Source organism: Triturus cristatus, chromosome 4_1, assembly GCF_964204655.1.
Source record: "Triturus cristatus chromosome 4_1, aTriCri1.1, whole genome shotgun sequence".
NCBI classification, from domain to species: Eukaryota; Metazoa; Chordata; class Amphibia; order Caudata; family Salamandridae; genus Triturus; species Triturus cristatus.
In genome coordinates, this window is record NC_140585.1 from 1,195,224,521 (window position 1) to 1,195,248,228 (window position 23,708).

General features: G+C 48.7%; 1 long non-coding RNA gene across 1 annotated transcript in view; it reads left to right on the top strand.

Annotated features, from left to right (window-relative positions):
- Positions 1–12,488: 12,488 nt before the first annotated feature.
- LOC146856366 (uncharacterized) overlaps positions 12,489–23,708 on the top strand; it is a 74,045-nt gene continuing 62,825 nt past the window's right edge. The window contains exons 1-2 of the long non-coding RNA XR_014981470.1: positions 12,489–12,557; positions 18,412–18,475. This is a non-coding gene — a long non-coding RNA (uncharacterized LOC146856366). The remainder of the gene's footprint in view (positions 12,558–18,411; positions 18,476–23,708) is intronic.

Sequence of the window (23,708 nt, forward strand, 5' to 3'; positions counted from 1 at the left end):
CTGCAGGGTCCCGAGCATAGTACCCCCAGGGGCACCCCGCTGTCCCCCCTCCCCCATAGTAGGTTACCCAAATGACACACACAAGACAGTTGGTGTTGGGTAACAATGCTGCAGGTTTATTACATAATTCCAGAATATGTAATGGGTGGGTTATCTTACGGGCTTTCCAAGGGCAGGCAACCAACTGGGTCGCCTGCCCGCCTGATGAGCCGGGCAGCGCGGGAGCGATGCCCGCTGATGCTGCCATCCATGTGATTCTTTCTACGATCACGTGCCGTTGGTAACTTCTACTCACGCCCCCCTATCGGGGCGGAGCGTCGCTTAGCAAGCCCCTGGTTGTTCAGGCCCACAACCGCCCGCAGGACTAGCGGGGCACCGACACAGCTTCCGGGACCTCCCCTGAGGCTCCTCGGTTTTGGCTCAGGCACCCCCTATGGTGCCACGCAGAGGTACCCTTTGTACCGGCCTGCTTCCAGATCGCCCTGTAACTCCGCCTGCAACGAAAAAAAAAAACATTACAACGCTCAGAAACCCCCCCCACCCAACGCCTACGCCGGGTAAGCGGTAGGGAGGGAAATGGCGAGGTGGGCGACAAAGAGGTCGCCAGGAGGGTGGGGGAAGGCTAAATAGCCTCCCCCTCACACCAGGGCCAGGAAGTGACATGCATTGCGCGTCACTTCCGATCAGCCCGAGGAGGGGGGCTCCGGTCTGCGTCCCCGCCCCCCCCCTTGTGGGAGGGGGTGGGGAGGGGTGACCGGTGCCCCGGGGGCACTAAGGCGCCGACCGCCAATTGGCCCCCTGCGGGGGCCGCGGTCAGCGGCATAGTACCCCCAGGGGCACCCCGCTGTCCCCCCTCCCCCATAGTAGGTTACCCAAATGACACACACAAGACAGTTGGTGTTGGGTAACAATGCTGCAGGTTTATTACATAATTCCAGAATATGTAATGGGTGGGTTATTTTACGGGCGATCCAAGGGCAGGCAACCAACTGGGTCGCCTGCCCGCCTGATGAGCCAGGCAGCGCGGGAGCGATGCCCGCTGATGCTGCCATCCATGTGATTCTTTCTACGATCACGTGCCGTTGGTAACTTCTACTCACGCCCCCCTATCGGGGCGGAGCGTCGCTTAGCAAGCCCCCGGTTGTTCAGGCCCACAACCGCCCGCAGGACTAGCGGGGCGCCGACACGGCTTCCGGGACCTCCCCTGAGGCTCCTCGGTTTTGGCTCAGGCACCCCCTATGGTGCCGCGCAGAGGTACCCTTTGTACCGGCCTGCTTCCAGATCGCCCTGTAACTCCGCCACAGCCCTGGAGGCGGCTCACCGTCGCAGCCAGGGCCCCCCACCAACCCGCTATAGTCTTACCTGCACCTCTCCTGTCTAGGGCTTCCTGCAACTAGCTGGAAGGGAATCATCCCTGCCGAAAGGGGAGTTTGAAATGTTGCCCCCTTTCTGACACTTTGACAGCGCTGGCGGGACTCAACCTTTGACCTGTGGGATCCTTTACAACCCCAGGCACAAGGCTTGCCCGTGGGCTATAGATGGCCCCATCTATGTCCACAAGCCCTAGACGCTATCCTGGGTCCGATAGGGTCTGCTATTGTGGCAAGAGGGATTTACGTAACTTTGGACAGTCCCCTCTGTATGCTAAACCTGGTGCACAGGAGTGCTCCTGGCTGACAGCGCGTGACCATGGGCAAGGGGCGACTCTTGCCCCTGCCCACCATCCCTTATTTCTCATGGAAATTATGCCCCTACAGAGCCCTCAGTGATGAAACCCCCTAGGCATACCAGCTTCGGTAATCTGTCTGGTTTGAGCAGTGCGCGCTGTCTGCATGGTTCAGGCCTTGAGGATTGACTAAGTCATATTATGTCCCTCCCATCATGCTCCCCGGTGGGAGGGTGGCAGGGGGGGTGCCCACTTCCCGCCAACCCAGAGCCTCACCTGCGGTGCCAAATTCCTGCTCCGTTTAAGTAGAGTTTTGGTGACACCCTGGGCGTGCCAAATGTTCTATTGACACACTGTCCCCTTGTGTTTGGCCCGCTGACACCCCAGTTATTGGGACGGCAGCACCAAATGTTGGCTGGCCGCATCCCCTAAGTGGGGTAAAAGTGTCCGTGAACCAGGTTCCCCGTTCCCTGCAGCTGCAGAACGCAAATTAGTAAAACAAGAGACATGGTTCACACTCATGGTTATTTAATCTACCTTAACTTATCCACACAATAACAAAACCACTACAATCACGGCACACCCAAACGGGTGTGGGGGGGGGTTTGGGGGTCGTTGGACATCGTTTCAGGGGTGAACATAAGTTTGTAATAGTCCGACTCCCACCGCCCCACCAATTCCACCTCGGCGGGTGCTAAAACAGCTAGGTGGGGCGCCGTGGCTGCTCCGATCCTAAATGAGTGGCTGGAGTATCACTTCTCTGGCTGTCCCAGCCCTGCCCTGGACAAGCTGGCCCCTATCATTCGCTCGAACTGGTATCCGGGGTGGGTTGGCCAGGGCTGTCCCGCTTGGAGCAAGCGGTTGCGGCATGGGGGGCCCCGCATTTGTTGCACTTGTGAGTGAACCGGCATGCTTTGCCCCAGGAGCAAGACCCTGCATTAAAAAGCCTGCAGGTGCCGGAGGACTGTGCCCTAACGCCCGGCTTGCGGCCCCCCCCTTGACCGCCCCGTAAGGGCTTCCTGCTCTGCACTTTCCCCTCCTGTTTGTCTTCCTTGCTCTTTTCGCTACTCGCTGTGCCTGATTTTGTTGCTGCCTCCATTGTGTGCTTGCCCATGTGCTTCACCCATAACCTGACTTCCAACTGATCCCAATCAAGTTCTGGACAAATAGCCCTCTGTTTCCGGAAGTCACAATCATAATGGTACCACCCCATGCCCCCGCACTTGGCAGCCTCTTCTGTGATTACGCTCGCATAGTGGAAGAGACCTGGCCCTTCATCCGGGAATTTCTCAACTATCACAGCTGCCATGATGGCGAAAGCCTGGCCCCAGGTCACAATGTTCTTCTCAGGCCATGAATGGTAACGCACCTTCCTGTCCTCCTCCTTGGTGCCCTTCCTTCTGGTATCTACCCCCTCTGCCCCATGCATGAGAAGGGTGAAAATATCTATGAATTCCCTACACCAAATCCCTTCCTTGGCCACTAATGGAACCATCCAAGCTAGGGAGCAGCGGGCAGATACTAGCGGGGCAGTGGTAACCAGCGGCTTGGGTACTACAGCTAGAGTCTGAGCCGGAGGGGGTCCCACCGGGGGGACCCCCGTTGTTGGGTTGAGGGTGCTTGCCGCAGCACCAGCCACTACATCCGTCGGGGGGGGCAGCGGTGGGGGTGCCACCGCAGCAGCAGGCTGGCCCCAGACTTGCGTGAAGGCCCCCGGCCCCGGAGTTACGCTCGGTGGGGCTGAGGCGGGCGGCCCAAACCCCTGTGGGTGACCTGACAAGCAACAGGCCAGAGCTGACCTCCTCCATAAAGTTTTTCAAAGTATCTGAGAGCTTACCCAGGTCGTCCGATGTCGCAAATGTCACCTGGGATGGGCCCGGGGGTGTGTGGAGTGGCCCAGTGCCCCAGCTAGCGATTGCCTGGGGGGCCATGGCGGCCCTTTGTGGGGCAGCGGTTCTGATCCGTGCCGGCGGTTGTTCGGCCGGAAAGTCCTTAATTGTGGGGCGGCGAATCCTTTTCGACCGCGAGGGGCCTGCCTCATCTCCCAAATCCCTGTCGACGGACGGAACGTCACTGGTTATACCAGAGTCTGAGGGGTTACTGGCTTTCAAAAGGTCCGTTGCCCAAGCTAAGCCCTTGGTCTTTGCCAACTCCAAGAAGGCGGCAATCCGGGCGTCTTCCGATGTGCCTGCCTGGGTCTCCTCAACTTGTGGCCCTGGTGTGAACAGCGGGGGGGAGGATCCTTGACTGTCCATGGTATTGCGGCGACACTCTATTCTGCAAGGGGAAAGAGAGACAATTAACCTCATGCTCGCCCCCTTATGTGCTTGCCATCCTGCTCCTTGGCCTAAGGATGCTGCTTCTGGCCCTCCCTTCCCCCACCTGCCCGTACTTACTCCCGTAAAAGGTGCAGAGTACGGAGCGCGTCCGGCTTGTGTTTGTCCGCTGTCACGCCAATGAGCTGCCAATGAACGAAATCGGCCGGGGCGTAACTGTAAAACAAACCACCGTAAACAAGGGGCCAAACAAGAACACACGCGCGCGAACTGTAAGGTAATAAACGAGGGGGGGGGGAGGCGGGGGCAAAGAGACGGGTAGACATGCGCGCAGCCATACACATAACGTTTAAATTCAGTCGCCCCGTGCGCTTCTTCACCCTTCTATCCCCACCACCCTTCGCCCAGCAACATCAATTGGGGCCCCCAATAGGCTCCTTAAGGCCTTATAGGCAGCCAGCAGTTACAGCTTGCATATTTATATAGCGCAAACTCGACCCGAAGGTATTGGCGCAAAATTCTCGTGAACAATGCAATCCCTGCATCAAGCATCGGCCTTCTAGGCAGCCAGCCACTACATGCTGCATATTTATATAGCGCGAAATCGACCCGAAGGAATTGGAGCGCTTTACGTGAGCACCGTATTTAAATCACACCTCCCGGCACGGGGGGCTTAGTACAATATCTCATGCTCGAATGTCCCCGATATTGAGCACCGTATTTACATTACGCATCGAGGCACGGGGGGCTTAAGTATAATACTAACATGCTCGAATGTCCCCGATCACGCGAGCTCCGCACCCGCAAATGCGGACGCGACCTCCCGGGCCGGAACCTGATTTCTCAGACCCGCGTCCCACTCGCAGGTTAAACCGCCCACAACTTGGCCCCGCTCCCCTCATCACCCCCACGACAACGCACTCGCTGCCCATGAGCACGCAGCCCAATGCATGCCCCCCCGTCCGAACTGCATCGCAGCCACCGGAAGGGGGCGGCGACTGATCTCGGCAGCCACGGGTTTGCACCACCCGCGATCCGCGGGGACCCAGGCAGCTCCCATCATTGTATTGCTGGTGGGGGGGAAGGGGCCCAGGACCCACGCACGCGCATAACGGCTCCCACCGCACAACTGCTGGGATAGCTCCGTGGCGGACACTGCCGGGATTCTAGGCGCTTACTGATGCTGTGGATCACACACGTGTCTAATGCTTGTGTTTCCAGGTTTGCGATTGCGGGAACTCGATCCGAACGCATTGAAGCGCTTTGCATGAGCGCCAGTTGCATAGCACAAGGACCCATTCAGGTTTTGTTCTTTTTCGTAGGCACGGGAAGATTAAGTGATTTGGCCAGAGTCAGAGGATGTTGAGAGGATGCCGAGTCTCGAAGCTACAAAATCGGCCGCTCTGTCCCTTACGCTTCCGTCAGAGGGACTCTGACATGTACCGTACACATGAAACCTACCCGGCATATCTCACCTTCCAACCCCTGACGGTTTATACAAATGACACGTTTTATAGTGGCACGGGGCCGGGGCGGAGTGGAAGCCTCACCGTCGGTGCTAAGCGACGAGACGACGACCAATGCACGAGACTGGAACCACTACCGATGTTGCCAAGGCGAGGTGGGCGACAGTTCTAGACCAATACATGCGATGCCCAGGGGCGGGGGGGGGGTTGCGACGCGCGAGACATGAATTGATACCTTAAGAGCACGACTATCAGACGTGCAATCCCGGTAGAGCGACTCTAGCAGCCTCATGCGGCAGCCGTTGCCGGGGTGATGCCCCCACTAGGCGAACGTCCCATCCCCTCATTCCGAAAGGCCCTGCGGCCTAGTAGCGCTCACAATCGCGCCTTTCCCACACGCCCCCAGGGCTCTTTCTTCCCGCCACGAAACTGGCCTAATACGATAGCCGCAGCGTCCTTCCGAGGCGCAGGACCCCACTTGCGCCCCCCCCACCCATGGCCATCCGAGCCACAGGGCCCCGTCAACCTGGTACTGTCCAGGGACAGGGGCGGGGGGGTGTTGCAAGACTCACCGTTGCTCGTTGCTCTTGAAAATCGCACGACGACGGAGAGGCCGGGATCGCAGCGCGGGGCAAGGACGACAACCGTTGGTGTCCGAGGCTGCGACCGCTGAAATGGCGAGGTGGGCGACAAAGAGGTCGCCAGGAGGGTGGGGGAAGGCTAAATAGCCTCCCCCTCACACCAGGGCCAGGAAGTGACACGCATTGCGCGTCACTTCCGGCCAGCCCGAGGAGGGGGGCTCCGGTCTGCGTCCCCGCCCCCCCCCCTTGTGGGAGGGGATGGGGAGTGGTGACCGGTGCCCTGGGGGCACTAAGGCGCCGACCGCCAATTGGCCCCCTGCGGGGGCCGCGGGCAGCGGCATATGCAGAGGCCAGCAGGGTCGAGTTCAGGGGAAGAACAATACCGGCCTCCAAAGAAAAAGTCAGTTGACCTCCTCCCATCTCACCTGGGCACCAGGGAGACCACCACCTCATCCCCGCCCATCATGGCCTCAATGTCCCAGCAGGCGGGCGGGGTGGGGTGGATTTGCACGGGCAAGTGAGAGAGAAGAAAGACAATCAGACCCCACTGGGAGGCCAAAGGGTGAAAATGGCCCTTTGTACCTGCGTTCCTCCACGGCAAACACTAACAAGACGACCTAGCGGCAGGCCTCCAATTGGCCGTTCAGGCCCCATCAGGCAGCTTGCCAGTTGCCACAACTGAATAATACAGACAGACGGCAACGGGCAACAGGCTGCCAAAAACCCGTCACTCAGCAGACCCTCGTACACTTGTCCAGTGCTCACATTATCAGTCAGAACCTGACAGTGGAGAAGTGCCGGTACTGAGCTTGGTAAAATGAAGAGTGCCGGTACTCAGTACCGGCGAGTACCGGCCCATTTAAAGCACTGGGTGCTGGTAGAAAACCAGCCAGTTGGAAGCCCTAGACATAAACCGCCTTAAATGATAGAATGAAACCTATTTTTTGCAAATTTGTATAGCGTAAACTTGATTCAAAATTATTGGAGCCCTTTACACCAGGACCAGTTACATTACACATGGACACAGTCTTTTTTAGGCACAGGGAGATTAGGTGATTTGCCCTGATTCACCAGACGTTGAGGTGATGCTAAACTTGAACCTGGCTTCCCAGTTGCAAAGCCCACTGTTCTTGTGGTAAAAACACATCCTGATTAGAGGGAGGATGGTAGGTAGAAGACACATGAAAGCTGGGATCATTGTGGGCTCAAGGTTACAACAGGACCTTAAACTGAGCCAGGGAATACGCCCTTGGTGTCTATTTCCCACATTAAGCCTGTTTCAAAGGGCCATGTTGTCTGGCATTTTGTCAGACACAGGAAGTATTATTTGCCCAGGATCAAACAGTTTGTTAAACTAGTAGATTCAGGACTGCAGTACACTGCTACTTGGTGCAAAGGCTATTTATTTACCACTGTATTGCATTTATGTGACTATACCATGTGACTGGGCACCTCTCTCCTCCCAGTTAATATTAAGTCAATTTTTTTAAATTACGTTGACTATAAGTTTTTTACATTGAATCAAAATACTCCCAATCTTGCCAAAAAGGGAGCAGCAGAGCAATAAGCAGGGCTACTGGAACTATGCAGTAGGATAGGACCAAATTATACAGCAGGTTTGAGTAAATTATTCAGCAGGAAAAGCCAAATCATGTGGCATAATGCGGCACAATTTATGATAGTATTACTTTACTATATTGTAATTTTGACACTTGTTAATACTACTTAGGCATTGGTGGCACATCATTGCTATCATTTTGACACTCAAATGTAGCAATAAGCAACAGAAAGGTGACCAGTCAAGCTTTGTGAAGTGTTTTTAACTGTGTGGCAACACGTGTCACATTTTTTGTAACGTTTGAACCGTTTGAGCTAGAAACAATTTGTTAAATAGGCAGATTATGCAGCAAATTATGGATTATGTGTCAAATGCAGCAAATCTATAACCATGCAAAAAACTCTATGGCTGTACAATCACATAATTCCAGGGGCGATGGCAATACATTCAGAAAAGTGATTACCCAAGAGCACACAATTTGGTGAAATGGGAGGCCAGGATTAAAAACTGTCTCCTGGGTCTGTATTTCCAACTAGTCCACTAGACCACAACTGGAGTGTCAGTTATTCCGATGGCACGACGAAGCGGCTGCCCACCCAGGGTATTGTCACTCTGTTATGGGCCCTGCCCAGCTTTAGAACATGGTGGTTATTTATATCATTAAACTTAGATTAGAAGTCACATCTTCTAGTTCTGTGATTAAAGCCTACCGGTTGGACCAGGTTCTGTGGCAGTGGGTAATTACGGGACAGTATTGTTGGTAGATACTGATATTTACCACTGGTGTTTCAAGGCTTAAGACTATTTCATTCTGCTTAGATACTAGAGTTCATTTTCGAAACTTGTCGCTCAAAATTTGCAATAGCAAGCAGTCAAGGCTTACTCCAGTAAGTGCTAAAGGGATTTAAAATCAAATATAGAATGAAGAGTAATGGAGAATTGACCACCGTAGTTGGCCTTTGCAGTGATGATTTGGGACCATGGATGTGAGGTCAAGGGAAGGAGACTCTCCTCTCCTGTACCTTGCAGCATCAGATCAAGGATGTGAGGCCCAAGGGACGAGACAACACTTGCATGGGCCTCACAGCTGTGGATCATGGTGTGGTGGTCCATGGGAGTGAACACCCTTTCCCTGGGCTTGTACTACTATACCATTTTTGCGAGGCCCATAGTAGAAGGCTTCCCTATTCTATGTCCCCTCTCCATAGGCTCGCAGCACATGACCATGGTTGCGAGGCCCGGGGAGTGGAGGTCCCTATTCTACACCTTGTAGCATGGTGTAGCATTGCAAGGCCTGGTGAGTGCCCCTCTCCCCTGGACCTCGCAGCTATGCTTATGAGTTGTGAGTCCCATGGGTTAGTGGGCTCTCTCCCCTTATCCTCTCGGTGCTACACCATGTCTGAGAAGCCAGGGGAGGGAGGCTCGTGTGGACCTCTACTCTGGACCCAAAGGGAACTGCCTCACAGCTTTGTACTATGGTCCTCTACATGGGTCCATGTCAGGGGCATAGCCATCAGTAGTGCAGCAGGTGCAGTGGCACTGGGTACAGGGGTATTAAGTGGCCAAAGGTACCAAATTATGGCTTTATTTTACTGTGCAGTCAGTGGACAAGGGTGAAGGGACGCTTTTACTTTGCACCAGGGCCCATGGCACCATTCCTGGGCTACTTGCCTCTCTTCCCATGGCCTCGTAGACATGTCCCAGAACTGTGAGTCCTGGGAGAGACCCTCCCTCCATTGAGCCTGTGCAGCTGGCAGTGGCTGGACACTCAAGGGAGAAGGCACCAGCCATGAGCTTAGCGGCGCAGGAGTATGGCTGTTAGGCTCATGGGGGAGACATCTCTCAGAGATGCAGCTATCAGTAGTGCAGTAGGTGCAGTGGCACCAGGACTCATGGATGTTAAGGACCCAATGTCGGGTCTGGTGGCTTAGTGGACTAATACGCCCACTGTAGGGGCCTGTGTTTGACCTCATGGTCACAGGTTCAAATCCCAACGAGTCCACTCAGCCTTTCATCCTTCTGAGGTTGAAAAAAGGATTACAGTTGGGTAACAATAAACATCTATTATTCAGTGCCAAGATGCTCATGGGTGAGCGTGTGATTTACAGATCCACATGTTATGTTAATTGACCCAGATTATGGCTGTGTTTTACTGTGCGGCATCATTTTTATGCATCAGGGCCCATTCCTACATTTTCATGCCACTGGTCTCTTGTCCTAGGCACCACACACCTACGATCCAGAGCTACGAAGCACAGGAACGGGGCCATCCTCACTTAGGTCTACCAGCCATGGTCCAGTACTGAGAGGCCCAAGGGAGGGAAACTGCTGTCCTGGGTCTTGTAGAACTGGTCAATGGCTGCAATGCCCAAGGCAAGATACCCCTCTGAAGGGCATAGCTACAATAGTGCAGCAAGTGCAGTGGGACCGTGGCCTCATGGGGTTATGGGTCTAAATATGCCCACAATATGGCTGTATTTTACTGTCCACAAAAAAGTATACAAAAGGTGATGGATGGAATGCTTGGAGTAATCTCAGACATTGTTAATTATTCATGGCCACATCCCAGTACATTTTTATTTTGCACACCATGTCACCTCAGCCATATGCAAATCATTCCTGACCTTGCTCCAATGGGAACAGTCCAGACCAATCTGCCAGGCCAAGTCCTCCCTGAACTGGAACACAAGCCCTAGTTAGGGCTCATCAACCAGGTGTAGTTTGTTCCAGTGACACAGTGTGGACTGGATCCATATCTGGACATACCCATCCCACTTAAAGCAACACACTAAAGTATAAAATAGTGATGGATGGAATGCTTGAATTAATCACAGCCACTGCTGAGGCTAGCAACCCTCTGAAATGAATTGAGGCCCACCATGGGAATCTCACCCCAATTTTAAGACCTCTGCTTACACCATTTGTCTTTATATTTTGTGCCCATACAATTTAAGGGCTTTTACATTGTTGATGAGACAAAGATTTTTTGTTTCATATAGCTATATCCGAAGAAATTCTGTTGAGATTGTTTGCTGTTTTGCCCTGATTTAGACATGAAAATACTGTCCATGACTGTAAAATACTGGCCAAACACAACCTTAGAGGCCTGTCCTCCCTCTTCTGGGCCTTGCAGCAATAGTCCAGCACCGTGAGGCCCAAGGAAATGGGCCGGATAGTGGGCCAGGCTAGCAGCATTATTTAATCGCATTTGGACATGTAGGGCCTCATTTATGAAAAGTGACGCATTGTTGCATGAAAACAGCGATGCGTCACTTTTCATTGCGCCCTCCTTGCAACATGCTGGATGCGTCATATTTATAGTATGACGCATCATGTCGCAAGGAGGTACAGATACGTCAGTATTTCGGAGGTATCTGCAGGCGCAAAAATGACGCATTGCTGGAGTGTGTCACAAAAGTGACGCAACTCCATCAATGGGTCATTTCACGTGGGCAAGTCCCATTTTAAATGTGCCTGCGTCAGTCTTACGCCTGCTGTGAGGCAGACGTAATTGACGCATTTGCGTCCTAGAAGTGACGCAGTGAAATCACATAGATTTCACTGCGTCACTTCTGTGAGGCTCACTTGTGTCAGAACGCCCACCCAGCATACATCATTACCTGACGCAGGTATAAAGTAGCGCTGGGGTCTACAAAATTACGCATCTACCTAGATGCGTCACTTTGTAAATATGACGCAACATGGCGCATTTTTTTCGCTGCTGGTGCGTCACAAAAAGTACTTTCGAGGGGCCAGATGTACGAGCGTTACATTTTGCGACTCTCAAATTGCGTTGCTTTGCGGCTCGCAATTTGCGAGTTGCAAAATGCAATTCACAACAGTGTCTCAGCCACTGTTAGCGATTTCTAATGGGGACGTAAATTGCCTGTCTCATTAATATTCATGAGGCAGGTACTATTTGCGACCCCATTAGGAATGGCCAGCACTCACAGGGCTGGGGTCAGTTGACCACCAGGTCTGCGACTTCTTTTTTTATTAAAGCTGTTCATTTAAATGCAGCCTGTTTTCCTTAAAGGAAAATGGATTGCATTTAAAAAAGAAAATGAAACATCTCTGTTCCATTTTTTACCAGCAGGCAGTGGTCCCAGTGGGAAGGGGTTCCCTGGGGACACCTTCCAGTCTGCGAGTGGTTTACCACCTACTTGAAGTAGGTGATAAACTTCGAGTGTTTTGCGGACCGCAAATGTGGTCGCAAAACAATGTTACATTGCATTGTGACTTGCTATTAGGAAGGGACGCCCCTTCCTAATAGCGAGAGTCGCAAGTGCTATTTTGCGAGTCACCAACTCTCAAAATAGCGTTTGTACATGCCAGGACCCTTTTTTGCGGTTGCAAACGGGCCAATTTCCCGTTTGTATCCGCAAGAAACGGCCATACTTCTGGCCCCAGGTGTTGTTCAAATTATAGAGAAATAAAATGAAAGGAGATGAATCTCAAATCTGTTAACTGAATCTGCATAATGCTAATTTACAAAGTGAAATGCACTCTTGGAACCATCTAAGGGTATACTAAATTATCAGCATCAGAACCTTTTAAGGATTCAGAGAACTTTGATCAAAATGTCATATCCATGGCTCACAGCACTTGACATCAAACCCTTTTAGTCTACATATGATTATATGTTGGTAGTTTCTAGTATTTTACAGTGACTTGGGTGCTAACTTTAATAGATGTGAAGCTGTTTTCAACTGCTTTATTTGCTTTTATATCTTTCTTGACCATTTCTTATCTTGCACTAATTATCTGGGAAACCACCTCAGAATTTTAATCCACACTAGTCTCATGTTGTAGGTAGCATTGAATGAGAAGTTTAGTGATATGTTGTGTATATTTAAACATGAGCAGGTGTATTTGTGACTTCACAAGTTCTTGAGGAATGTGAAGCAATTCATTGATAAATGTCCTGAATGTCTGATTTCAGATAAGCACTGGAAGACAAAAGAAACACCCTTGTGTCCAGTACCCTGCCCTGATGATCCCTGGGACAAGGTATGATTGCATTTTTATGGTCCATATTCCCTACTTCCTTGCAATATGAAATATTTAATGCTGTTAATTAATTATCTCTCTTTGTGGATATATTTCTCATTTGTTGATTCTCTTCTACAAATGCAACTATTTAGTTTTTTGAAAATGTATTTAATTTGGAGGGAGTTCCCAAAAAAGTTGTCACAGACAATGGATTCAATTTGTTTCTGACCACATTTGTGCATTCTTAGAACAACACGATGTAAGACATGTGAAAGTTAATTTGTATTCACCATCCTTCAGTGGTTTAGTGGAATGAGCTAACAGATTTATAAAGGAGGGCACACAGACAGCCGTTACATCAGGTCAGAATGTCTCTATGTTTTTGAAGGAAAAAGTATGGAATTGCAATGTAACACCCGTAGCATCACGCAAGAAGCTCCATTTACATTGTTGGGGGGGCTCAAAGCAGTGGCGGCTCCTCCGCTATGGTGGAGGAGCGTCGCCCCACTGCTTTCAAGCAGCGGAAAGGAAAGGAAATATAAAATTATAATAACGTTAGGTTATTATCATTTTATGTTTTCTTTGTGGGCGGCGCTGCTTTGCCCTCTGAGCAGGGCAGGGGAGGAGTGGTTTGGCCCAAGTGCGCAATAACTGTTTGGTCCGCCCTCTCGGGCCGTCCAAACCAGTCATGCGCCCTTTCCCCTTCTTCATGCAGGCTGCATTACAGCCTGCATGCCGAACATGCCCACCCCTACAGCCCCTGGTTGAGCGCCGTGCCACGCCACTCAGACCAAGCACAACGCTGCATTGCAGTGTTGTGATTGGCTTAGGGGAGGGAGCCTGGCTGCCTGCTTCCTGTTCCTGAAGTCGGAAGCAGGACAGCAGGACCAGAGACGCGGGGCCCAGGATCAGCAGAAAGGTAAGTAATAAAAATTTTTTTTTTAGCTCCCTGCCCCATCGCGATACCCCCACCCCCGCGCCCCCTACCGGCAAGCTATGCTGGCTTCCGCTGGCTCAAATCACACACTACCTTGTGCCCAAATTGGCTGAAAGGCAAAGATTGAAATGAGAATACGCAAATTAATTAAAAAGAAATTCTGCCACTGTGGTGTTAATACAAACTGAAATTAAGAATATTTTGATGAGAAACACAACATTCATAATAGAAACTTCAAGGTTGGAGATTGGGTCATGATAAAAAAAACAAGAAAAATCAGTAAAGGTGAAACAAAATTTTCTTTACCAGTGATTGTAGAGAACGTCAGCAAAAGTGCTGTTTTAATTCAAGGTAAAGGTTGGTTAAATTGTCCGGCTAAGGTTCTGGCAGTGACAAGTATCCCAGTTGCTGCCTGGACAGCCTGGTGGGACAGCACGTGTTGGATGTCGTGGGCCCTCTACTTTGATAATAAAGACATAACTGCGCTACTATGGTGGATCGCCATCCTTTCACCACACCCCCTCATTAAGGGCATTTTACCTGCTACAGAACACCTCACTAAGGTATTAAGAAATATGACCACATCATTCCTCGATGCTGGAACTCCAGAGTTCCCCCACACAATCGTGAAACTCCTCGCGATGCATTAACAGTCAACAAACCAGCTACATTTCTTATCACTCCTGGACTTTGCACTTGTCATTGAGCCTGTATAGTGCTCCAATTGATTTTGGCTAGGTTTTTACCATATGACTGACACCCCTGCCTTTTTGGATGACAAGCTCGTCACCTCCAGTGGCTCTTCACACAGTCACAGCAAGGACACCATCAGACGGAAGATCTGCTAAAAAGAGATAAAAAAACAAAAAAGGCCTTTCTCATCTGTGCACCAAGGATCTGGAATGATATCCCCATATCCAGCTGAACAGCCCGATCCCAGCTCCAATTCAGAAAGCAGCTGAATACTAGTCCTCCTATCACATGTTGATTGTGTCTTTGGCTTTGACTCTGTACAGCGCTTTGCAACCTTTCGGCTAGGTTTGTACTATAAAAATTCCACATCATTTTTGAATGCACTAATCCGGAAACAAATTGCTAGCATTTGAGTAAATGTATAAGTTTTGAAGAGACATAGGTCAAACATTTCCAAAAAGTGTGACTTATATAAATTATTTCCAGTTAATCAAAATTTTTAAAATAAGTACGTATTTTAGTAGTGATAAAATTAAAGTTTTTATTGTTTTACTGAAATTCATGACTAGAAAGTTGCTTCTTGCAAAGTTGCTCAACAATTGTTTATTGATGGTACTTCCTGTGTTGTAACTTCCTGTAATTTCATGAAATATGCAAATGAGGGGGCCCTCTAACATTACTTTTCTGCCTGGGGCCCCAAAAGTCCTAGGACCGGCCCTAATCAGTACATAACCAGTCAGCGCACATGACCTGCCTGTAGCATCCTCTCATCCTGGGCACCAGCTGATGATGAATGACTATACCACACACGGAACTTGGTATTGCACATCTTTATTCTTCTGCGTGTAACTGTGAACTCAGCATTCTAAACCAGTCTTCATTGCATTCCACTCTAACACTTAACATCACAACTTTACGGAGTCCATCAGGAGCCAAAAGGGTTCCGTCATTGGTAGCTCGCAAGACAATACACTGCCCACAGTGTGTACGCAACTTACACAAGCTGTGGCGGAGTCAACTCAGGCTGTAAACATAAATTGTTCAGGTTGAAAATATAAGGTGGGCACATTTGTACACATAACCGGTTTGGTTTATGGACAGAACCAAACACAAGCTGCTTTTACCAGTGGCGCAATGCAAAATGATGCCTCACACTGCATCAGTGGCGTAACTAGGGTGGGGCGGTGGGGGCGGTCCGCCCCAGGCGGCACTATTTTGGGGGAGGACAAAGGCATTGAGATAAGGCTCGGCTTGCTTTCATGGACGTTCGGGGACGGGCAGAGAAGGAATAGGACTCGGGCAATGTCCTCTTCTTTTTTGTGCTGGCAGCTGTCCCCCCCTCTCTTCCTATTATTCCCTCTCTTTCTGTCTTGCTCCTCACTTACTGAAAACCGTGACTTGAAGAAACGGTTTACAACCTCTTTCCTTCTTTCATTTAGTTGCTTCCCTGTGAAATGGATCCAAAAAAGAAAAACACTCTTGCGGGAAATGCCCTTTTTCTGACATTTTTCTATTCCAAAGTGCAGCAGGATGGAGAGAAATAGAAGGTTTTAAATATGAAAAATAAATACATAACTAAATAAAGCAAGACAGAGGGGTTGCAAAGTGGCCAGATTGGTTTTTATTTACATCCAAATACATCAGCATCACTTTACAGAGTTTGTCAGTGAAGCCTACTTTTGTTTTCTCGTCTTTCTTTGAACAGCATTTTTGTTCCCAGGTGGGAAAGTGCAACCATTCCTGGAGGTACTGCAATACCTGGTTGATGGGTGGATTGGAAAACAAAATGTGTACCATGGCTCTAAGTTTATGGATGTGGTCTTTTTAAACCATACTGCTTACGTTTTGTAAGGATATAAGCAATGGACATTGAAACGGTTCCCTTCAGGGCCCTCTAGTCATGTCCTTAACTTTTCAGGTAAAACCACTCACTGATTTCTGAATAGTGAGTGAGAGATCGTTAAGGTAACCATGTTATTTCTGCTTACATTTCACATGCTTTACTTAATCTTGCATTCCCTATGAGTGGTTGCTTTAACTTTTTTTTTTAGGCAGCATATTACTCTTTTAAAGTGCATAATTTGAATTGAGCCACATCCAAGTGTTTATAGCGGGCACAATTAGGTTATAGCTGAAGGCAGTGCGAGTTTCTCTCAATGGGGAAGTATGGTGTTCAGTGGGGGAGAGGATGTGGCACTATGGCCAGAGCAGTTGAATTTGGAACTGGGGAACCGGGTTCAGCCTTCATGACCAGTCCCCCTGACCACTCTACTGAGGGAGCACATTCCCATGCTAGACCTTAGAAGGCCCTACTAGACCTGGGTACCTATTTTGGGTGGGTGAATAGTGTTTGCAAGTATTTTATGGTTTAAACAAAACATTCTGCCTCCTTCCTGGCCTCCAGCAATTTTCTGAAACAATAAAAATGTCATGATAACTTCGGTGATTAATGTTGTTCCTAGAGTGAGATCGGAGTTTCACTGATCTCGATTAAGCCTGGGTGGAGTTTGCAAAGTTTTACTCTGTGGAACTCTGCGAAGTGCCAGAAAAAGTCAGCTGCGCTCTTCGCGGAGTTCCGCCAACAGCGTTGTCTGTTAAGTTTCGCTACTTGCACTGATTTGTAGCGCTGGGATTTTTGTCCCGTGCTTTAAAATCAGCTCGAACGGCACTACGCGTTGTGCCAGAGGACACTGCTGTTTTCTGCCAGCTCGAGTAGACATTCTTCTTCAGCGCAGCGCTCTCAACGTGAATGGCAGATTTCTCAACGACAGCCCGTGATGAGAAATCTCGCGGGTAGGATGTCCAGAGCGTGATATTTTCTTGCGAGCGCTCGCCAACTTACTGATGGCGTGGCGCCTCGAGAGAAAAATTCTTTGCCCACCCCTAATCTCGATGTGGCTGATCATAGGAATCTCTTGGGAGAGTTCCATTTAAACTTAATTTTGAGGTACTCTGGACCTGAACCAGGTACTGCTGTGTGTGTGAGACACGGAGCCTTAAAGGCAAACCTCTTCCTTACTGGGAGCCAGTGAAGCTCCACCAGTGCGCCTGCGACTGACTTGAAATGTGGGACCTTTTTCAGTAGGCGTCAAGCAGTGCTTTGCAGCATCTGTAGCTTATTTAGTGCTTTCTGTTTAATGCCAATAAATAAGGCATTGCAGTAACTGAGTCTTGATAAAGCAAAGGAGATTGCCACTGTGTTTCTCAGATCTGAGGGGATAAAGGGTAACAATTTCTTCAGCATTCTTATGATAAATAACAAGATGACAACAGTTTATTTATTTGAGCCTCAAATGCCGGCTCTGCATCAAAGATAACACCTAAGCTCCCTACTTTAAAAACTGACATAGGAGGAGAGCCAAGAGACTGAGGCCACCATGCGTGACCCCAAAAATCAAACTCCTTCCCAAAGATAAGGACTTCAGTTTTAAACAACGGAGTTATCCCAATGTCTGCCAGGTGTTTTAACAAGACAGTATCGAAAGCCACAGAGAGATCCTAAAGGATCTTCGCGACCTTTCCCCCTCATCCATAAAGATCTTATTTCTTCTGAGACTGCTACCAATGCAGTCTCAGTACTGTGAGTTCTTTGCTTCATTCTACTCATCAGCACAGCTAAATGTTCACAGTGACATAGTATGAGCAGCCACTGCCACTTGCGCGCAAACAAAAACACCACCCCACTTAGGCCACACCACATTCCTTTACTGTAACAGCCAAACATATCAAAGCCTTACAAGCTGAACTGTCCTGTCTCTCACTCGGTGCCAGGGCTTAATTTGTAAAATAATATGTGCTAATGCCCAAAGTTTTGAGAGAAGCCCACAGCCGGCGTTGCTGAATCGGTGTTTCACCAAAATTTTGAGTTGGAAGTATCATCTTACTATAATATTGGTGCCTTTATATTGTGATATCCAAAACATAGTTGTCTGAAATATTGAAGGTAAGAATATTGTGTACTAGTGTTGCATTTAATACAGCAGTTACAAATATCATTGTATATGATATAGATGTATGCAATATCGTTTTTAGGTTTCACCTGAGACAGCGCATGCCCTGTCGCTTGAGGGTTTATTGAAAATTTTAAAAAATATTAAAAGGGCTTAGAGCCTACTCGTTACTTACCATTGGTTGGCTTTAACTTCACTCTCATGTACTTGCTTCTCAGTGGTCAGTGTGTGCCATTTCCACTTTGTCTTTGTGTGATTTCACTTTGTTTTTGTGTGTTTGTCCTTCCCATAGAGCATGGACCAAGTACAGCTTCCAGTCTGCGGCCAGTGCGTTTCCAGGCTGAGTGCCTCTGGAGGTACTTATTTTTAGTTCAATTGCAGCACTCTCGGAGAGCGCACATGCTTGCAGGCCATCTCCCTTCCTCCAGCTGCACCTCAGTACACAGTAATGTGAACTCACTAGTCACACTACACTAACTATAATGCACACCTTCTCCATGCATTGCTTATAGCTTTCAATATAACATCACTTTAAGCATGTTAAATGATAGTATTCCTAACAACACTCATGACATGACTAATGAAATCACTGATGAGAACACTGCACTTAGTAGTCTGCCGGGTTAGTGTTAATGTAGTGTGGCTATCAAGTTCACAACACGTGTACGGAGGTGCGCAAGTTATATGACACTTCGGATTGGGCACTGTAAGTTATAACTATAAAGTTAGAATTTGTAAGGTTTGTTTAGTATATGTTGGCTTTGTATAGAAAGAACAAATAACATTTTCCTAACTATGACCAAGCTTTAACCTGTGTTTTTTTCACTGAATTGTAAAGTTTTAAAAAAAGTTTAATAAAAATGTATTTCAATTCGTACAATGGAGTGTTGTGGAGTGGAGTGTCGTCAAGTGGAGTGTCGTTGTGTGGAGTGTCATCGAGTGGAGTATCTTGGGTGGAGTACTGTAGAGTGGTGTAGAGTGGCGGGGCATGTTGGAGTAGAGTATTCCAGATTGGAGTGTCATAGAGTAGAGTGGCGTGTCGTAGCCAGAGAGTGGTGTGGCATGGAGTGGAGTATTGTAGAGTGTATCACAGTGGAGTACCATTGACTGGAGTGCCGTGCAGTGGAGTGACATTGAGTATAGTGTTGTGGAGTGGCATAGAGTGGAATGTCATAGAGTGCAGTGTTATAGAGCAGAGTTGAGGAGAGTATCAAAGAGTGGAATGCCATGTCATACACTGAAGTGGCACATCGTACAGAGGAGTTGAGTGGCGTGTCGTAAAGTATCATACAGTGAAGTAGAGGGGTGTAGAGTGGAAGGGCATAGAGTGGAGTCAAGTGTAGTAGAGTGTTGTAGAGCAGAGTGGCATGGGTAAAATGTACAGTGAAGTGGAGGAGTGGAGTGGTGCAGGGTAGAGTGGAGTAAAGTATCATGGAGCAGAGTGGTGTGTCATAGAGTAGAGAGGCATAGCATAGAGTTGAGGAAAGTGTCACAAATTGGAGTGGTGTGTCGTATAGTAGAGTGGAGTGGCGTGTCACAGAGTGTTGGAAAGTGGCAGAGAGTGGAGTAGAGTGGACTGCAATCGAGTGGAGTAAAGTGTTGTAGAGTGGAGTTGCATAGAGTATAGTGTTGTAGAGTGTAGTAGAGTGGATTAGCAGAAAGTGGCAAACAGTGGCATAGAGTGGAGTAGTGAAGTAGAATAGAGTGGAGCAGTGTTTCATGGAGCAGAGTGGAGTAAAATGGGGTGAAATGGTGCAGAGTGAATTGCATACATTTGCATAGGGTGGAGTAGAGTGTTGTAGAGTGGACTGTAGGGTCATAGAGTGAAGGAGGGTGTCACAGAGTGGCATAGAGTGTTGTAGATTGGAGTGGCAAAGAGTGGCATATATTGTCTTAGAGTGGAGAGGTGTACAGTGGTGTAGAGTGGGGTAAAGTGTCATGCAGTGAAGTAGAGTGGAGTGGAGTCAAGTGGAATGGCATAGCGTAGAGTGGAGCAAAGTGTCATAGAGCGGAGTGGCATGTCATAAAGTGGAGTAGCGTGTCGTAGAGGATCACAAAGTGTTGTAGAGTGGAGTGCCATACAGTGGATTAGAGTGATGTAGAGTGGACTGGCATAGAGTAGAGTGCTGTAGAGTGTAATAGAATGGTTTTGGCATAGAGTGTCATAGAGCCAAGTGACATAGAGTGGCGTAGAGTGGAGTGGCATAGAGTGGAGTAGAGTAGAGAAGTGTGCCAGAGAGTAGAGTGAAGTAAAGTGGAGTAAAGTGGCATAGAGGGAGTTGCGTAGAGTCCATAGACTGGAGTAGAGTGTTGTATAGTTGAGTATCATAGAGAGGAGTGCAGTACCGTAGTGTAAAGGGGTGTAGAGTGGAGTTGAGTGTCATAGAAAGGAGTACAGTGGGGTGACATGGAGTAGAATGGCTTAGAGTGCAGTGGTGTTAAGTGGAGTAGTGTAGGGTGGAAAAGTATAGAGGGAAGTGGTGTAGAGTGGAGTGGCATGAAGTGAAGTGGCATAGAGTGGATGGCTTAGAGTGAAACAGCATTTAGCGGAGTGGTGTAGAGTAGGGTGGCATGGAGTGACGTGTTGTATAGTAGAGTGCAGCGGCATAGAGTGGCATTGAGAGGAGTGGCGTAGAGTAGAGTGGCATGTTGTAGAGTAGTGTCGAGTGGCGTGTCATGCAGTGGCATGTTGTACATTGTATGGGCATAAAGTGGAGTGGTGTAAAGTGATGTCACATTAAGTGGAGTGGCGTAGAATGGAGTAGAGTGTTATGCGGTGGAGTGGCATAGAATGGAGTGTAGTAGAGTGGAATGTCATACAATGGGGTTAAGTGGAGTAGAGTGGAGTGGCATACATTGGAGTAAAGTGCCGTAGAGTGGAGTGGTGTACAGTGGAGTGGTGTAGGGTGGAATAGCATAGATTGGAGTGGCGTAGAGTGGAGTGACATGGAGTGGAGTCGCATAGAGTCGAATAGTGTAGAGTGGAGTGCTGTAGAGTAGAATGGCATAAAGTGTAGCGGCATACAGTGGATCGGTGTAAAGTGGAATAGCGTAGAGTGGAGTGGTGTAGAGTGGTGTGGAGTGGTGTGTTGTAGAGTAAAGTGGAATGGCATGTCATAGAGTAGAGTGGAGTGGAGTAGAGTGGAGTGGCATGTTGTAGAGTCTAGTGGAGTGTCATGTCATAGAATGACATGTCATACAGTGTAAGGACATAGAGTGGAGTGACACAGATTAGAGTGGCATAGATGTAGAATGGAGGAGAGTAAAGAGTTGTGGAGTGGGGTGTTGTACAGTGTGGCAGAGTGTAGTGGAATACAGTAGAGTAGAGTGTTGTAGAGTGCAGAGGTGTGCAGTTGAGTAGAGTGTCATTCAGTGTGGTAGAGTGGAGTGGCATAGAGTGTAGTCAAAAGGAGTGGCATACAGTGGCATAAAGTGGAGCGGCGTAGAATGGAGTAGTGGAGTACAGTACAGTAGAGTGCAGTAGTGTGTCATTGAGTAGAGTGAACTAAAGTGGTGAGGAGTGGCATACAGGGAGTTGTGTACAGTATCATAGAGTGGAGTATAGTGTCATACAGTGGCATAGATTGGAGAAGAGAGGCATACTGTGGAGTAGAGTGTACAACTGTAGAGTATTGTGGAGTAGAGTGCTGTAGAGTGGAATGGTGTGTTGAAAAGTAGAATGGAGTGGAGCGGTGTAGAGTGGAGTGTTATCGTTTGGAGTGGCATGCCGTAGAGTTGAGTGGAGTATCATGGAGTGAAGTGATGTGTCGTAAAATGGATTAGAGTGCCATTTGGTGGAGGGGCATAGAGAGTACGGTGTTGCGGAGTTGAGTGGCGTAGAGTGGAGTGTTATGTTGTACAGTGTGGTAGAGAGGAGGGGCACAGAGTGTCGAAGAGTGGAGCAGCATACAGTGGTGTAGAGTGACGTACTGTAGTAGAGTGGAGTGCAGGGCAGTAGTTTGTCATAGAGTACAGTGGGGTAATGTGGTGTGGAGTGGCTTAGAGGCAGTTGCGTAAAGTGTTGTAGAGTGGCAGTGGCATCCTAATTGCCGGTGCGGAACGCCGCACCACTGGTGGCCGGTCCCTGCACCGCTAGGGCGGCGGGCGGACTGGAGTGCGCCCGCCATCCTAATAGACCCCTATGTGTAGTCTAAACAATATTTTGCCCTTACAAAATTAGACGGCAGCAATATTGTGTGTACCGCACTTAGTCTGTGTTCCAGGTTTTAAAGGGAAATGTAATATAATACAGAGTAATTTGAATATTTTTCACATTTAATTTAAAAAAAATTAAGTACTGCATTAGTTTCTAGGTAGTAAGGCAGTACTCTGTAAACATTTTTTTAAATATATAAAGTAATAAAAACTATTTTCCCCTACCTTTACAGACTTACCTAAAGTGACTAATTCCTTCCTATGCAGTTCTAAAATAGTAGTACACTATATTTCCCTTTAAAACCCAGAACGCAGACCAAGGGTGGTCTTAGCACAATGGCTATCTTTAAATTTGTAAGGGCTTTCATTACCCAATCATATACTGTGTTGTCCTCGCCATATGCTGTGGTATACTGCAAAATAATCGCAATATAGCGTGGCCAAATATATCACTGAGTTTTGTGGTTTATAATTTTAAAATTACTAGCCTGATTTACACATACTACCAAAAAGGATCATTTACACACCAAAATCTATATTCATTCCAAATGTCATTACAGTCTTTTCTGCCATTTTGCTGCTACAGCCCTGTAAAAAAGTCTATGGAAAATGCATTGGTGGAAAAACGTGTTTTGGGACCACCCCTCCTATTTCTTTGCACTCCCTTAACTAATCACCACAAAAAATCCAATGATCCGTCAATGCAGAAAAAGGAATATGTCCGCAAAGTCAAACTGTGGCAAAGTTATTTCCTATCAAAAATCTGAGCAGGGGCGGCTCCTCCACAATGGCGGTGGAGCGTCGCCCAACTGGCTCAGAGCCAGCAGCTAAAAAAGAAAAAAGATATTTCATTATTGTTTTTATTTTTAAGCAGCTGTCTCAGCCAGTGTGTGCAGGGAGGGGCGGGGCCAGGGCACAGGAGGGGGAGGAGGAGTGCTATGTGCACTCTCTAAGTGCCCATGTGTGTTTGGCCGGTCATCTAAGGCTGGCCAAACACACATGCACACTTAGGTTTCCCTGACCTGGCTGTATTGAACAGCCAGGCTGGAGAAACCCCACAGACTCCCTGGCCTGAGCGGAGCATCTTTCCAGCCTGCTCAGGCCAATCCCCGCTCTGCTCTTGAGCAGTGGGGGCATTGGATAGGGACTCTGTGGACGCAGTCCCCGTGTCTGCTGGGAAAAGGAAGAACCAACATGGAGGCGCGACGCTGGAGGTGGCCGGCAGCAGATAAGTTGAACTATTTTTAAATGTTAATTATTATTAATATCCCTCCTCCTGTGCCCCTTTGCCCCACCCCACCACTGAATCTGAGGAATTCCTATCTCTCGGAATTCTAACTATAACTACAGAGTGGCTACAGCCACTTTGTAATATATATCTATAGCGTGAACTCAGCCCAATAGCATTCCAGCGCTGTATGTGAGCACCAGTTA